The sequence below is a fragment of the Triticum urartu genome, chromosome 4A (assembly GCF_056163025.1).
Source record: "Triticum urartu cultivar PI428250 chromosome 4A, HENAU_Tu73, whole genome shotgun sequence".
NCBI lineage: Eukaryota > Viridiplantae > Streptophyta > Magnoliopsida > Poales > Poaceae > Triticum > Triticum urartu.
This window is the reverse complement of record NC_141876.1, coordinates 9,189,580-9,204,876: the sequence shown is the minus strand read 5'-3', so window position 1 is coordinate 9,204,876 and position 15,297 is coordinate 9,189,580. Positions and strand designations below refer to the sequence as shown.

General features: G+C 44.1%; 1 long non-coding RNA gene across 1 annotated transcript; it reads left to right on the top strand.

Moving 5' to 3' along the window:
- Window positions 1-660: 660 nt before the first annotated feature.
- LOC125527126 (uncharacterized) lies at window positions 661-2,372 on the top strand. Its single transcript, XR_007291976.2, has 4 exons — window positions 661-824; window positions 915-1,137; window positions 1,328-1,470; window positions 1,570-2,372. It is a non-coding gene; the product is annotated as an uncharacterized LOC125527126 (long non-coding RNA).
- The last annotated feature ends 12,925 nt before the right edge of the window (window positions 2,373-15,297 follow it).

Below are 15,297 nucleotides of genomic sequence, written 5' to 3'. Positions count from 1 at the left end.
GTTGTAAGTGGGAGTACAGATTAATCCCGGCCAGGATCATCTTTTTTCCTAGTGTGTCAAACATGTTCAAGGTGAAGATAGATCGGGATCGGTGAGTACAGTATAGGATACCAACTTCAGAGATTGAAAGGTTAGGGCTTGGTTCCGACGAGCCGTACGAATTCAAGGTTTAAAACAGACTTCACTCGAACTTGAATGATCATTTAAATTGTATGGAGTGATAAGCCAGAAAGAGAAGAGAAAGAGATGCTTGTAGGAGTGACAATTAAAAATAATTACTGTAAGTACTCTACATTAACTGAAAAGGAGTACTCCATTTGATCATTTCGATCATCTTGATCATTTTCAAATGGTTTTGTACTCCATCTGATCATTTTCAGTTTCAGTATGCACAGTTTCAGTGACAGCGGCGATGGCGATGGCCTGGACGGGCTCGCGTGCTCCTGGTTCGTGGCCGAATTGTTGGACGACGCGTTGTGTGCTTTAATGAATGCGATCGTAGGGACAGAGGTCGCCTACGTCCGTGAAAACAGTGGCGTACGCAGACGGTGCCGTGTAAACTAACAGGTCAGTAGTGGTCCACGATTATGCTGTCTCAGGGGTACAGATGGCCTGTCACGGTATAGGATGACGACAGTCGCTTGCGGCCCGTTACGCAAACGTCGTGCCCGACACTGAGAGCAATTTATCTATCTTTTTTTTGTTGCGAAATAAGCAATTTATCCTCCCCCTTCGTGCGCCGCATAAGGCAAGAACCTCATGGCTATGGCGATGGCGGACGTAGGAGACGACGCATTCGAGTTCCTCTCGGATCCGGTTGACAGGTATGTCTTGCGGCCCCCAAATTTTGTTCCCGGTAGTAGCCGCTGTAACTAGACTCGCATCTCAATCGCGTACTGGTTTATTTTCCGTAGATTTCCCCTGCCAGATCTCGCCGCCGCAGAATCGTTGGTGGCCGGCGAAGCAAGCCAAACTCCTATGTATGGCCGCTGAGTCAAGCATTGGTGATGCCGGCGATGCTTCGGAGACATTAGAACTAGAGTTGAACAGCGCCTGCGATGGAATGACCCTATCCGCGCCAAATTCAGAGCATTCCACAGGCAAAGACGACCCTCAAGATCCTGGCTGGACGAAAAGGTATAGCGCACTTGTAATTCCAGAAAAACTTAAATGTGAGTGACATAAATTAGCTCTTCTCAATCTCATCAAATATGATAATTGGTTATCTTCCCAGTAGACAATACACGCTGCACGCAAATGTTGATACAATGTACTTCCTGAACCTGCTCAAACACAATTCTGAATTACGTGATTCTGAATAATGCAGAATGCTTGTTGGTGTGCACCTGATGAACGCCCCCGTGTGCTGGCAGAATGAGTGCCCTGGAGAAAACATTGAGCAGATATGCAGAAAAGAAAACGGAGACAGTCATAATTCCTGCTGTAGGAAGCAACTTTGATTCACTCGGGGTACTCATTTCAGTTCAATATCACATATCCCAACCTAGCTTTAGACAGACATGTGAAAGTTACATATTGACACACTCGTGTTTGTTGTGCTGGTTACAGGGAATCCCAAAGAAGAGTAACACACGGACATGCCAATGCAGGTGCCCCGCAATGATACGATTGCTTCGATCAAATGACAATGGCTGGTACAGAAGCGAGTACAGACCAGCGCATAACCATTCACTAACAGAAAAATATGGGGAGAAAGTTTACTAGCCTTCGCACAGGCATATTGATATATACACCCGTGACGTTGTGAAGCAACTCCGTGAAAAATGATATTAGTGTTGGCAAGGTCTACAATATAATTGGTAGTTTCTTTGGTTCAATGACCAACGTACCATTCATCAAAAGAGCATTAGTCGAGAACAAGCAGACGATGATGTGAATAAGACAATGGATGTTTTTGCTGAGTTGGGAGCAAAGGATTCTGGGCTCTACTACAGAGTACAACCTGATGAGGAGAGCCGCATACGGAATTTGTTATGGTCAACAGGAGCAAGCAGAGCACAATACCATTATTCCGGAGATGCAATTGAAGAAAATATGCCCTAGAGGCAATAATAAAGTTATTATTTATTTTCTTATATCATGATAAATGTTTATTATTCATGTTAGAATTGTATTAACCGGAAACATAATACATGTGTGAATACATAGACAAACAGAGTGTCACTAGTATGCCTTTACTTGACTAGCTCCTTGATCAAAGATGGTTAAGTTTCCTAGCCATTGACATGGGTTGTCATTTGATTAACGGGATCACATCATTAGGAGAATGATGTGATTGACTTGACCCATTCTGTTAGCTTAACACTCGATCGTTTAGTATGTTGCTATTGCTTTCTTCATGACTTGTACATGTTCCTATGACTATGAGATTATGCAACTCCCGTTTACCGGAGGAACACTTTGTGTGCTACCAAACGTCACAATGTAATTGGGTGATTATAAAGGTGCTGTACAGGTGTCTCCAAAGGTACGTGTTGGGTTGGCGTATTTCAAGATTAGGATTTGTCACTCCGATCGTCGGAGAGGTATCTCTGGGCCCTCTCAGTAATGCACATCACTTAAGCCTTGCAAGCATTGCAACTAATGAGTTAGTTGCGGGATGATGCACTACGGAACGAGTAAAGAGACTTGCCGGTAACGAGATTGAACTAGGTATTGAGATACCGACGATCGAATCTCGAGCAAGTAACATACCGATGACAAAGGGAACAACGTATGTTGCTATGCGGTCTGACCGATAAAGATCTTCGTAGAATATGTGGGAGCCAATATGAGCATCCAGGTTCCGCTACTGGTTATTGACCGGAGACGTGTCTCGGTCATGTCTACATAGTTCTCGAACCCGTAGGGTCCGCACGCTTAACGTTTCGATGACAGTAATATTATGAGTTTATATGTTTTGATGTACCGAAGGTTGTTCGGAGTCCCGGATGTGATCACGGACATGACGAGGAGTCTCAAAATGGTCGAGACATGAAGATTGATATATTGGAAGCATATGTTTGGATGTCGGAAGTGTTCCGGGTGAAATCGGGATTTTTATCGGAGTACCGGGAGGTTACCGGAACCCCCCGGGAGCTTAATGGGCCATAGTGGGCCTTGTGAAGAAGAGGAGAGGCGGCCAGGGCAGGACCGCGCGCCCCTCCCCCCTAGTCCGAATAGGACAAGGAGAGGGGGGCGGCGCCCCCCCCCCCCTTTCCTTCATCTCTCCCTCCTCTTTCCCCCTCCACTCCTAGTCCAACAAGGAAAAGGGAGGGAGTCCTACTCCTGGTAGGAGTAGGACTCCTCCTGGCACGCCCCCTCTAGGCCGGTCGCACCTCCCCCCTTGCTCCTTTATATACGGGGGCAGGAGGGCACCCTAGAGACAAAAATTGATCGTTTGATCTTTTAGCCATGTGCGGTGCCCCCCTCTGCTACCTCTTGAGCACTGCGTTGGATTTCCTTGAAGAGGAAAGGGTGATGCAACAGAGTAGAGTAAGTATTTCCCTCAGTTTTTGAGAACCAAGGTATCAATCCAGTAGGAGGCTACGCAGGAGTCCCTTGTACCTATACAAAACAAATAGCTCAACGCAACCAACGCGATTAGGGGTTGTCAATCCCTTCACGGTCACTTACGGGAGTGAGATCTGGTAGAGATGATAGATAATATTTTTGGTATAAAGATGCAAAGTAAAATAAAAAGAGCAAAGTAAAAAAAACCAAAGCAATAATAAAGTGATGGAAGATTGATATGATGAGAATAGACCCGGGGGCCATAGATTTCACTAGTGGCTTCTCTCAAAAGCATAAGTATTCTACGGTGGGTGAACAAATTACTGTTGAGCAATTGACAGAATTGAGCATAGTTATGATAGTATCTAGGCATGATCATGTATATAGGCATCACGTCCGAGACAAGTAGACCGACTCCTGCCTGCATCTACTACTATTACTCCACTCATCGACCGCTATCCAGCATGCATCTAGAGTATTAAGTTCAAGAAAACAGAGTAATGCCTTAAGCAAGATGACATGATGTAGAAGGATAAATTCATGCAATATGATAAAAAACCCATCTTGTTATCCTCGATGGCAACAATACAATATGTGTCTTGCTGCCCCTACTGTCACTGGGAAAGGACACCGCAAGATTGAACCCAAAGCTAAGCACTTCTCCCATTGCAAGAAAAACCAATCTAGTAGGCCAAACCAAACTGATAATTCGAAGAGACTTGCAAAGATAACCAATCATACATAAAAGAATTCATAGAAGATTCAAATATTGTTCATAGATAATCTTGATCATAAACCCACAATTCATCGGTCTCAACAAACACACCGCAAAAAGAAGATTACATCGAATAGATCTCCACGAGAGAGGGGGAGAACATTGTATTGAGATTCAGAAAGAGAGAAGAAGCCATCTAGCTACTAAATATGGACCCGAAGGTCTGAGGTAAACTACTCACACTCCATCGGAGGGGCTATGATGATGATGTAGAAGCCCTCCGTGATCGATTCCCCTTCCGGCGGAGCTCCGGAACAGGCCCCAAGATGGGATTTCGTGGATACAGAAAGTTGCGGCGGTGGAATTAGGTTTTTGGCTCCGTATCTGATCGTTTGGGGGTACGTAGGTATATATAGGAGGAAGGAGTACGTCGGTGGAGCTTCGAGGGGCCCACGAGGCAGGGGGCGCGCCCTAGGGGGGCGCCCTCCACCCTCGTGACCGCCTCATGGCTTTCTTGACGGAGGGTCCAAGTCTCCTGGGTCTTATTTGATGAGAAAATCACGTTCCCGAAGGTTTCATTCCGTTTGGACTCCATTTGATATTCTGTTTCTCCGAAACACTGAAATAGGCAAAAAACATCAATTCTGGGCTGGGCCTCCGGTTAATAGGTTAGTCCCAAAAGTAATATAAAAGTGGAAAATAAAGCCCAATATGGTCCAAAACAGTAGATAATATAGCATGGAGCAATCAAAAATTATAGATACGTTGGAGACGTATCAGGCATCCCCAAGCTTAATTCCTGCTCGTCCTCGAGTAGGTAAATGATAAAAGAGAATTTTTGATGCGGAGTGCTACTTGGCATAATTTCAATGTAATTCTTCTTAATTGTGGTATGAATATTCAGATCCGAAAGATTCAAGATAAAAGTTCATATTGACATAAAAATAATAATATTTCAAGCATACTAACAAAGCAATTATGTCTTCTCAGAATAACATGGCCAAAGAAAGTTATCCCTACAAAATCATATAGTCTGGCTATGCTCTATCTTCACCACACAAAGTATTTAAATCATGCACAACCCCGATGACAAGCCAAGCAATTGTTTCATACTTTGTACATTCTCAAAACTTTTTCAATCTTCACGCAATACATGAGCGTGAGCCATGGATATAGCACTATATGTGGAATAGAATGTTGGTTGTGGAGAAGACAAAAAGAGGGGAAGATAGTCTCACATCAACTAGGCGTATCAACGGGCTATGGAGATGCCCATCAATAGATATCAATGTGAGTGAGTAGGGATTGCCATGCAACGGATGCACTAGAGCTATAAGTATATGAAAGCTCAACAAAAGAAACTAAGTGGGTGTGCATCCAACTCGCTTGCTCACGAAGACCTAGGGCATTTTGAGGAAGCCCATCATTGGAATATACAAGCCAAGTTCTATAATGAAAAATTCCCACTAGTATATGAAAGTGACAAAATGAGAGACTCTCTATCATGAAGATCATGGTGCTACTTTGAAGCACAAGTGTGGTAAAAGGATAGTAACATTGTCCCTTCTCTCTTTTTCTCTCATTTTCATTTTTTTATTTGGGCCTTTTCTCTTTTTTTTTCATGGCCTCTTTTTTTTCGTCTGGAGTCTCATCCCGACTTGTGGGGGAATCATAGTCTCCATCATCCTTTCCTCACTTGGGACAATGCTCTAAAAATGATGATCATCACACTTTTATTTTTCCTACAACTCAACATTTACAACTCGATACTTCGAACAAAAGATGACTCTATATGAATGCCTCCGGCGGTGTACCGGGATATGCAATGAATCAAGAGTGACATGTATGAAAGAATTATGAATGGTGGCTTTGCCACAAATACGATGTCAACTACATGATCATGCTAGCAATATGACAATGATGGAGCGTGTCATAATAAACGGAACGGTGGAAAGTGTTGGGTAACGTAGCATAAATTCAAAATTTTCCTACGTGTCACCAAGATCTATCTATGGAGTCATCTAGCAACGAGGGAGGAGTGGATCTACATACCCTTGTAGATCGCGCGCGGAAGCGTTCAAGAGAACGGGGTTGATGGAGTCGTACTCGTCGTGATTCAAATCACCGATGATCCTAGCGCCGAACGGACGGCACCTCCGCGTTCAACACACGTACGGAGCGGAGACGTCTCCCATGCCTTGATCCAGCAAGGAGGAGGGAGAGGTTGATGGAGATCCAGCAGCACGACGGCATGGTGGAAGTAGCAGGATTCCAACAGGGCTTCGCTAAGCGCTGCGGGAGGAGGGAGATGTGTCACGGGAGGGAGAGGGAGGCGCCAAGCCTTAGATTGGTTTGCTCCTCCTTTTTCCCCACTATATATAGGGCCAAGGGAGAGGGGGAGGCACAGCCCTTGCCCCTTCCTCCAAGGAAGGGTGCGGCCAAGGGTGGGGAGGAGTCCATCCTCCCCAAGGCACCTCGGAGGTGCCTTCCCCTTGTAGGACTCTCCCCCTTTTTTCTCTCTTGGCGCATGGGCCTCTTGGGGCTGGTGCCCTTGGCCCATATAGGCCAAGGCACAACCCCTACAGCCCATGTGGCCCCCCGGGGCAGGTGGCCCCACCCGGTGGGCCCCCGGGACCCTTCCGGTGGTCCCGGTACAATACCGGTGACCCCGAAACTTGTCCCGATGGCCGAAATAGCACTTCCTATATATAATTCTTTACCTCCGGACCATTCCGGAACTCCTCGTGACGTCCGGGATCTCATCCGGGACTCCGAACAACTTTCGGGTTACCGCATACTAATATCTCTATAACCCTAGCGTCACCGAACCTTAAGTGTGTAGACCCTACGGGTTCGGGAGACATGCAGACATGACCGAGACGTTCTCCGGTCAATAACCAACAGCGGGATCTGGATACCCATGATGGCTCCCACATGTTCCACGATGATCTCATCGGATGAACCACGATGTCAAGGACTTAATCAATCCCGTATACAATTCCCTTTGTCTAGCGGTATGTTACTTGCCCGAGATTCGATCGTCGGTATCCTTATACCTTGTTCAATCTCGTTACCGGCAAGTCTCTTTACTCATTCCGTAACACATCATCCCGTGATCAACTCCTTGGTCACATTGAGCATATGATGATGTCCTACCGAGTGGGCCCAGAGATACCTCTCCGCTTACACGGAGTGACAAATCCCAGTCTCGATTCGTGCCAACCCAACAGACACTTTCGGAGATACCTGTAATGCACCTTTATAGTCACCCAGTTACGTTGTGACGTTTGATACACCCAAAGCACTCCTACGGTATCCGGGAGTTGCACAATCTCATGGTCTAAGGAAATGATACTTGACATTAGAAAAGCTTTAGCATACGAACTATACGATCTTTGTGCTAGGCTTAGGATTGGGTCTTGTCCATCACATCATTCTCCTAATGATGTGATCCCGTTATCAACGACATCCAATGTCCATGGTTAGGAAACCGTAACCATCTATTGATCAACGAGCTAGTCAACTAGAGGCTTACTAGGGACAGATTATGGTCTATGTATTCACACGTGTATTACGATTTCCGGATAATACAGTTATAGCATGAATAAAGACAATTATCATGAACAAGGAAATATAATAATAACTAATTTATTATTGCCTCTAGGGCATATTTCCAACAGTCTCCCACTTGCACTAGAGTCAATAATCTAGTTCACATCGCCATGTGATTAACACTCACAGGTCACATCGCCATGTGACTAACACCCAAGAGTTTACTAGAGTCAGTAGTCTAGTTCACATCACTATGTGATTAACACTCAATGAGTTCTAGGTTTGATCATGTTGCTTGTGAGAGAGGTTTTAGTCAACGGGTCCGAACCTTTCAGATCCGTGTGTGCTTTACAAATCTCTATGTCATCTCCTAGATGTAGCTACCATGCTCTATTTGGAGCTATTCCAAATAACTGTTCTGCTTGGAGCTATTCTAAATTGTTGCTCCATTATATGCATCCGGTATCTCTACTCAGAGCTATCCGGATAGGTGTTAAGCTTGCATCGACGTAACTCTTTACGACGAACTCTTTTACCACCTCCATAATCGAGAAAATTCCTTAGTCCACTAGTTACTAAGGATAACTTTGACCGCTGTCCCGTGATCCATTCTTGGATCACTCTTGTACCCCTTGACTGACTCATGGCAAGGCACACTTCAGGTGCGGTACACAGCATAGCATACTGTAGAGCCTATGTCTTAAGCATAGGGGACGACCTTCGTCCTTTCTCTCTATTCTGCCGCGGTCGAGCTTTAAGTCTTAACTTCATACCTTACAACTCAGGCAAGAACTCATTCTTTGACTGATCCATCTTGAACACCTTCAAGATCACGTCAAGGCATGTGCTCATTTGAAAGTACTTTTAAGCGTTTTGATCTATCCTTATAGATCTTGATGCTCAATGTTCAAGTAGCTTAATCCAGGTTTTACATTGAAAAACACCTTTCAAATAACCCTATATGCTTTCCAGAAATTCTACATCATTTCTGATCAACAATATGTTAAAACATATACTTATCAGAAATTCTATAGTGCTCCCACTCACTTCTTTGGAAATACAAGTTTCTCATAAACTTTGTATACACCCAAAATCTTTGATCATCATCAAAGCATACATTCCAACTCCGAGATGCTTACTCCAGTCCTTAGAAGGATTGCTAGAGCTTTGCTTACTTATTAGCATCTTTCAGGATTGACAAAACCTTCCGGTTGTATCACATACAACCTTTCCTCAAGAAAATCGTCGAGGAAACAATGTTTTGACATCCTATCTGCAAGATTTCATAAATAATGCAGTAATCGCTAACATAATTCCAACAGACTCTTAGCATCGCTACGAGTGAGAAAATCTCACCGTAGTCAACTCCTTGAACTTGTCAGAAAACATCTTAACGACAAGTCGAGCTTTCTTAATGGTGACATTTACCATCATTGTCCGTCTTCCTTTTAAAATCCATCTGTACTCAACAGCCTTACGACCATCGAGCCGTTCTGCCAAAGTCTACACTTTGTTTTCATACATGGGTTCTCTCGGATTTTATGGCCTCGAGCCATTTATCGGAATCCAGGCCCACCATCGCTTCTCCATAGCTCGTAGGTTCATCGTTGTCTAGCAACATGACTTCCAAGACAGGATTACGTACCACTCTGAAGTAGTACGCATCCTTGTCATCCTACAAGGTTTGGGAGTGACTTGATCCGAAGTCTCATGATCAATATCATAAGCTTCCACTTCAATTGGTGTAGGTGCCACAGGAACAACTCTTTGTGCCCTGCTATACACTAGTTGAAGTAACGGTTCAATAACCTCATCAAGTCTCCACCATCCTCCCACTCAATTGTTTCGAGAGAAACTTTTCCTCGAGAAAGGACCCGATTCTAGAAACAATCCCTTATTGCTTTCGGATCTGAGACAGGAGGTATACCCAACTGTTTTGGGTGTCCTATGAAGATGCATTTATCCGCTTTGGGTTCGAGCTTATCAGCCTGAAACTTTTTCACATAAGCGTCGCAGCCCCAAACTTTTAAGAAATGACAGCTTAGGTTTCTCTAAACCATAGTTCATATGGTGTCATATCATCGGAATTACGTGGTGCCCCTTTTAAAGTGAATGTGGTTGTCTCTAATGCCTAACCCATAAACCATTGTGGTAATTTGATAAGAGACATCATGGTATGCATCATATCCAATAGGGTGCAGTTATGATGTTCGGACACACCATCACACTATGGTGTTCCAGGCTGTATCAGTTGTGAAACAATTTCCACAGTGTCTAAATTCTGTGCCAAACTCGCAATTCAGATATTCATCTCTATGATCATATCATAGATTTTTTTTATCCTCTTGTCACGACGATCTTTCAACTTCACACTGAAATTACTTGAACCTTTCAATAATTCAGACTCGTGATTCATCAAGTAAATGTACTCAACATCTACTCAAATCATCTGTGAAGAAAGAACATAACGATATCCACTACATGCCTCAGCACTCATTGGACTGCACACATCAAAATGTATTACTTCCAACAATTTGCTTTCTTGTTCCATTTTACTGAAAACGAGGCTTTCAGTCATCTTGCCCATGTGGTATGATTTGCATGTCTCAAGTGATTCAAAATCAAGCGAGTACAAAACGGTCCATTTGCATGGAGTTTCTTCATGCATACACACCAATAGACATGGTTCACATGTCTCAAACTTTTCAAAAATGAGTGAGTCCAAAGATCCATCAACATGGAGCTTCTTCATGCGTTTTATACCGATATGACTTACGTGGCTGTGCCACAAGTAGGTGGTACTATCATTACTATCTTTTGGCATGAACATGTGTATCACTACGATCGAGATTCAATAAACCATTCATTTTAGGTGTAAAACCATTGAAGGTATTATTCAAATAAACAGAGTAACCATTATTCTCCTTAAATGAATAACCGTATTGCGATAGACATAATCCAATCATGTCTATGCTCAACGCAAACACCAATCTCGATGGTAGAGGGAGTGTGCGATGCTTGATCATATCAACATTGGAAACACTTCCAACACATATCGTCAGCTCACCTTTAGCTAGTCTCCGTTTATTTCGTAGCTTTTATTTCGAGTTACTAACACTTAGCAACCGAACCGGTATCTAATACCCTGGTGCTACTAGGAGTACTAGTAAAGTACACATCAACACAATGTATATCCAATATACTTCTATCGACCTTGCCAGCCTTCTTATCTACCAAGTATCTAGGGTAATTCTGCTCCAGTGGTTGTTCCCCTTATTACAGAAGCACTTAGTCTCGGGTTTGGGTTCAACCTTGGGTTTCTTCACTAGAGCAGCAGCTAAATTGCCGTTTCACGAAGTATCCCTTCTAGCCCTTGCCCTTCTTGAAACTAGAGGTTTCACAAACCATCAACAATTGATGCTCCTTCTTGATTTCTACTTTTGTGGTGTCTAACATCGCGAATATCTCAAGGATCATCATATATGTCCCTGATATATTATAGTTCATCACGAAGCTCTAGCAACTTGGTGGTAATGACTTCGGAGAAACATCACTATCTCATTTGGAAGATTAACTCCCACTCAATTCAAGCGATTGTTGTACTCAGACAATCTGAGCACAAGCTCAACAATTGAGCTTTTCTCCCTAGTTTGCAGGTTAGAAAAATCGTCGGAGGTCTTATACCTCTTGACGTGGGCATGAGCCTGTAATTCCAATTTCAGCCCTCAAAACATCTCATATGTTTCGTGACGTCACAAAACCGTCTTTGGTGCCTCAACTCTAAACCGTTTAACTGAACTATCATGTAGTTATCAAAACGTGTATGTCAGATGTTCGCAACATCCACAGACAACGTTCGAGGTTCAGCACACTGAGCGGTGCATTAAGGACATAAGCCTTCTATGAAGCAATGAGGACAATCCTCAGTTTACGGACCTAGTCCGCATAATTGCTACTATCAACTTTCAACTAATTTTTCTCTAGGAACATAACTAAACAGTAGAACTAAAGCGTGAGATACGACATAATTTGCAAAATCCTTTTTGACTATGTTCAGGATAATTAAGTTCATCGTATGAACTCCCACTCAGATAGACATCCCTCTAGTCATCTAAGCGATTACATGATCCGGGTCAACTAGGCCGTGTCCGATCATCACGTGAAACGGACTAGTCAACGTCGGTGAACATCTTCATGTTGATCGTATCTTCTATACGACTCATGCTCGACCTTTCGGTCTTCTGTGTTCCGAGGCCATGTCTATGCACATGCTAGGCTCGTCAAGTCAACCTAAGTGTATTGCGTGTGTAAATCTGTCTTACACCCGTTGTATGTGAACGTAAGGATCTATCACACCCGATCATCACGTGGTGCTTCGAAATGACGAACTGTAGCAACGGTGCACAGTTAGGGGGAACACTTTCTTGAAATTATTATGAGGGATCATCTTATTTACTACCGTCGTTCTAAGCAAATAAGATGTATAAACATGATAAACATCACATGCAATCAAATAGTGACATGATATGGCCAATATCATGTAGCTCCTTTGATCTCCATTTTGGGGCTCCATGATCATCTATTACAAGAACATGATCAATCTCATACATTACATATATCATTCATCACATCCTTTTGGCCATATATCACATCACATAGCATACCCTGCAAAAACAAGTTAGACGTCCTCTAATTGTTGTTTGCATGTTTTACGTGGCTGCTATGGGTTTCTAGCAAGAACGTTTCTTACCTACGCAAAGACCACAACGTGATATGCCAATTGCTATTTACCCTTCATAAGGACCCTTTTCATCGAATCCGATCCGACTAAAGTAGGAGAGACAGACACCCGCTAGCCACCTTATGCATCTAGTGCATGTCAGTCGGTGGAACCAGTCTCACGTAAGAGTACGTGTAAGGTCGGTCCGGGCCGCTTCATCCCACGATGCCGCCGAATCAAGATAAGACTAGTAACGGCAAGCATATTGAACAAAATCAACGCCCACAACTTCTTTGTGTTCTACTCGTGCATAGAATCTACGCAATAGACCTAGCTCATGATGCCACTGTTGGGTAACGTAGCATAAATTCAAAATTTTCCTACGTGTCACCAAGATCTATCTATGGAGTCATCTAGCAACGAGGGAGGAGTGGATCTACATACCCTTGTAGATCGCGCGCGGAAGCGTTCAAGAGAACGGGGTTGATGGAGTCGTACTCGTCGTGATTCAAATCACGATGATCCTAGCGCCGAACGGACGGCACCTCCGCGTTCAACACACGTATGGAGCGGAGACGTCTCCCATGCCTTGATCCAGCAAGGAGGAGGGAGAGGTTGATGGAGATCCAGCAGCACGACGGCATGGTGGAAGTAGCGGGATTCCAACAAGGCTTCGCTAAGCGCTGCGGGAGGAGGGACATGTGTCACGGGAGGGAGAGGGAGGCGCCAGGCCTTAGATTGGTTTGCTCCTCCTTTTTCCCCACTATATATAGGGCCAAGGGAGAGGGGGAGGCGCAGCCCTTGCCCCTTCCTCCAAGGAAGGGTGCGGCCAAGGGTGGGGAGGAGTCCATCCTCCCCAAGGCACCTCGGAGGTGCCTTCCCCTTGTAGGACTCTCCCCCTTTTTTCTCTCTTGGTGCATGGGCCTCTTGGGGCTGGTGCCCTTGGCCCATATAGGCCAAGGCACAACCCCTACAGCCCATGTGGCCCCCCGGGGCAGGTGGCCCCACCCGGTGGGCCCCCGGGACCCTTCCGGTGGTCCCGGTACAATACCGGTGACCTCGAAACTTGTCCCGATGGCCGAAATAGCACTTCCTATATATAATTCTTTACCTCCGGACCATTCCGGAACTCCTCGTGACGTTCGGGATCTCATCCGGGACTCCGAACAACTTTCGGGTTACCGCATACTAATATCTCTATAACCCTAGCGTCACCGAACCTTAAGTGTGTAGACCCTACGGGTTCGGGAGACATGCAGACATGACCGAGACGTTCTCCGGTCAATAACCAACAGCGGGATCTGGATACCCATGATGGCTCCCACATGTTCCACGATGATCTCATCGGATGAACCACGATGTCAAGGACTTAATCAATCCCGTATACAATTCCCTTTGTCTAGCGGTATGTTACTTGCCCGAGATTCGATCGTCGGTATCCTTATACCTTGTTCAATCTCGTTACCGGCAAGTCTCTTTACTCGTTCCGTAACACATCATCCCGTGATCAACTCCTTGGTCACATTGAGCATATGATGATGTCCTACCGAGTGGGCCCAGAGATACCTCTCCGCTTACACGGAGTGACAAATCCCAGTCTCGATTCGTGCCAACCCAACAGACACTTTCGGAGATACCTGTAATGCACCTTTATAGTCACCCAGTTACGTTGTGACGTTTGATACACCCAAAGCACTCCTACGGTATCCGGGAGTTGCACAATCTCATGGTCTAAGGAAATGATACTTGACATTAGAAAAGCTTTAGCATACGAACTATACGATCTTTGTGCTAGGCTTAGGATTGGGTCTTGTCCATCACATCATTCTCCTAATGATGTGATCCCGTTATCAACGACATCCAATGTCCATGTTTAGGAAACCGTAACCATCTATTGATCAACGAGCTAGTCAACTAGAGGCTTACTAGGGACAGATTATGGTCTATGTATTCACACGTGTATTACGATTTCCGGAAAATACAGTTATAGCATGAATAAAGACAATTATCATGAACAAGGAAATATAATAATAACTAATTTATTATTGCCTCTAGGGCATATTTCCAACAGAAAGTTGCATGGCAATATATCTCGGAATGGCTATGGAAATGCCATGATAGGTAGGTATGGTGGCTGTTTTGAGAAAGGTATATGGTGGGTGTATGATACCGGCGAAAAGTGCGCGGTATTAGAGAGGCTAGCAATGGTGGAAGGATGGGAAAAATGCGTATAATCCATGGACTCAACATTAGTCATGAAGAACTCATATACTTATTGCAAAAATCTAGAAGTTATCAAAGCAAAGTATTACGAGCATGCTCCTAGGGGGATATATTGATAGGAAAAGACCATCGCTCGTCCCCGACCGCCACTCATAAGGAAGACAATCAATAAATAAATCATGCTCCGACTTCATCACATAACGGTTCACCATACATGCATGCTATGGGAATCACAAACTTTAACACAAGTATTTCTCAAATTCACAACTACTCAACTAGCATGAATCTAATATCACCATCTTCATATCTCAAAATAATTATCAAGCATCAAACTTTTCTTAGTATTCAACGCACTCAAAAGAAAGTTTTACAAATCTTGAATGCCAAGTATATTAGGATTATTTAAGCAAATTACCATGCTATTTAAGACTCTCAAAATAATCTAAGTGAAGCATGAGAGATCAATAGTTTCTATAAAACAAATCCACCACTGTGCTCTAAATGATATAAGTGAAGCACATAGAGTATTCTATCAAATTCCAATTCATGTATGGCTCTCTCAAAAGGTGTGTAC